At 33.7% G+C, this 3,012-nt stretch overlaps 1 long non-coding RNA gene across 1 annotated transcript; it reads right to left on the bottom strand.

Annotated features, from left to right (window-relative positions):
- Positions 1 to 1,126: 1,126 nt before the first annotated feature.
- Positions 1,127 to 3,012, bottom strand: LOC113227062. Its single transcript, XR_003310171.1, has 2 exons — positions 2,915 to 3,012; positions 1,127 to 1,560 (listed from the first exon to the last, which is right to left on the bottom strand). It is a non-coding gene; the product is annotated as an uncharacterized LOC113227062 (long non-coding RNA).

The following is a 3,012-nucleotide window of genomic DNA, read 5'->3' as shown; positions in this document are numbered from 1 at the left end:
TAATATATGCTCCGGAATCTTATTGTAAAAACGTATACAGTTCCCCATAAAAGAGTCGTTTACCTTGGTTAAACGAAATCGTGGTACCATGAGTTTGGACTTAGCTCTAAGGTTAATATTATGGATATCTTCTTTCTTATTGAAATTATGTATATTTTTACGGGCATATAAAATATTTGAGCAAATGTACTGTGATGCCACAGTCATGATACCAGTCTCCTTAAACTTTTCTCTGAGAGAAACCCGAGAGCCTAGACGGTACACAGAACGAATCGCTCGTTTTTGCAATACAAATTTACCCCACATGAGAATCCCGTAGGACATTATACTATGGAAGTAACTAAAGTAAACTAGTCTAGCAGCACTAACATCGGTAAGCTCACGTAATCTTCGGACTGCGTACGCAGCGGAGCTTAATCTGCTGGCCAGGGAAGATATATGTGGAAACTATTGAAGTTTACTATCTATGGTCACTCCCAAGAAGACTGCTTTATTGACAAGGTCTAACTTTTCTCCGTTTATTTCTATGCTTGGACTAGTCGATTTTACGTTAGGTAATTAAAATTGAACACATTTTGTCTTCTTGGCATTAAGCAATAAATTGTTAGCATTAAACCAATAAACTACCTTAGAGAAGGTATCATTAATATGGTCATAGTTCATGTCATGTCTCTCTGTTTTAAAAATCAAGGATGTGTCATCAGCAAACAATACTATTTCGCAATGGTCCTTAGCAAAGAATGGCAGATCATTAATATAAATCAGAAATAAGAAAGGTCCAAGTATTGAGCCCTGCGGAACACCCATTTTTACCGGAGAACCCAAAGAAGTCACTCCATTTATGTCTACTTTCTGAATTCTACCGTTGAGATATGACGAGACAAGTTCCGACGCCTTGCCATTTACATCGTAATGTTCCAGCTTCCTAATAAGAGTATTACTCTTATTAGCATATGGTATATGCTAAACGATAGCTTTAAAAACAAAATTTCTCCTTTATTGATCTAAAAATAACATGGGCAAGATTTCTAAGTATAGGGAAACTGTCAAAATTCTGCATTTTTCAATATTGAAATGTGACGATTGGTTGACTATAGTTAAATTTATTTGAATTTACATACAGTCATCGTTGGCGTCTATACAGTATTGTTAGTAACCATGACACGAGGCTTATAAGTAACACATTATGGACGTTGGCGGTACTCCAATTTTATTTAAACTCGACTGGGTTGACCGTTTATGAATACAAAATTATTTCAAGTGGGAGGTAAATTCACACTTAATTTCCTTTACGAAGGGTCCAATGAACGCTGCTAGGCCAGCAGATGCATAGCATACGGCGTCAACTATAATGTTACTTGGAACAAAATAATGGCACTTAATGGTAAGCCTGTAATCTATATTTGGAAAATAACCTGATTTTTCAGCTTTGGTTATTCTACACGAAGGATAGTAAATTATCTCGATCCGAGATTTGGGCCGATAAGCCTTCACCGCCTCTCTAGCAACGCGATCCACCTCGTAGGTATCAACGTCTCCGCATGTGTATTCGTCAGCCATCTGAAATATCATAAAACGTTTGAAACTTTTTACTTATCTGATGAATAGGCCTAATATGAATAAGAAAAAAACCCTCCCCACGTAAGTTTTAAAAAAGTGACATCCGATCAAAATTACGGTTATGTGTTATATTGAGGCAAAGGCTTTGGAAAATGTTATAGAGATTAGACTTGAGTTACAATTTTGAATTGGTGAATTCTATTTTTATGTTTCGTTCTACACAATTTTGTGCTTATTGTTACAGCTCGCTGTGAGTCTGATACAAGAAGGAGCCTTTCTTAAAGAATCTCGAACTTAGACGCGCAATCCAAAACAACACGACTCCACGACTTCACGACTGCTATTTCAATTGAATAAAAATTAAATTTTTGGTTGGTACCAAACAAAAACCATATTATGTTGTTACAGAGAAGGCAAGGAATTAGAAATAATAATCCTCATTTCCGGAGAAACCACCTTAGTGAAGAATTAAAAAATATCAAATTAAGAGCCACATTCGATTTCCTAAACGAGACAAAAACAGCTGAAAGTTATGTGCTATTTATTCAGCTAAGTATAAAAATTTACTTTAATTTTAATTACCACAAAAGAAATACTAAAGTTACCAAACGTTACGTTAAAGGTTAATTTGTTATTAATTCCTTTACATATAATGTACAAATCTTTAAATTAACTTTGATTTTCTCAAAAAAAATAGAAAAAGGATGAGTTCCTCTTAGGATCAAAATGAACATCGAATAAATCAAATGTTGCAATATCCTACATTCAATTTTCGATTTAGTCGTATTTACCGAAAAATAACCAAACATAGTTACTAATTTAATAATTACTAATTAAATTTTCGATATCTAAAAAAGGTCCTCTGTACTATGCTACGGGAATGTAAAAAATGAAAAAAAAAACGATCGATACTCATCCAGTATCGATAGATCCTATTACTAATTTATTTAAAAATCAATCCTGTTGCTATTACGATATTTGATCAATAATCAAAGAATATAACTAGTACATTAGTAACTATTTCGATTCACAATCGATATTTGATCAACAATCAACAGTGAAGTGTAGTAACCAATTAGTAACTAATCGATATAAAAAATGGAATTATTTCGATTATCGCCCATCGCTATTCAGTTGTCGAAAATATTCGTAAACAGAAACTGAAATTAAGTACATTTACAGTGTTCTAATAAGTAGTACGTATGAGTACAGCAGGAAGCAAGTGTACAAATGTTTCCCAGGACAACTTATCAATGAAAAGTAAAAAATGTCAGCGAAAATAAGTGGTTCATAAAGAAGCTCACTCAATCTCTAAAGTGTTACAGGTATACAAAAGTAAATGCATTTTTCTTACACAAGCGGCTATGGTGAACCCAAGAAGTAATATTAACTGGACACAAAGAGTAGCTTGCACCATGATTGCTTTCAGGATAAGTGTGTAATATATTTAAC

The sequence above is a fragment of the Hyposmocoma kahamanoa genome, unplaced genomic scaffold (genome assembly GCF_003589595.1).
Source record: "Hyposmocoma kahamanoa isolate Upper Pololo Valley unplaced genomic scaffold, ASM358959v1 202, whole genome shotgun sequence".
Taxonomy (NCBI): Eukaryota; Metazoa; Arthropoda; class Insecta; order Lepidoptera; family Cosmopterigidae; genus Hyposmocoma; species Hyposmocoma kahamanoa.
The sequence above is the reverse complement of the archived record's forward strand: the minus strand, read 5'-3'. Positions and strand labels throughout refer to the sequence as shown.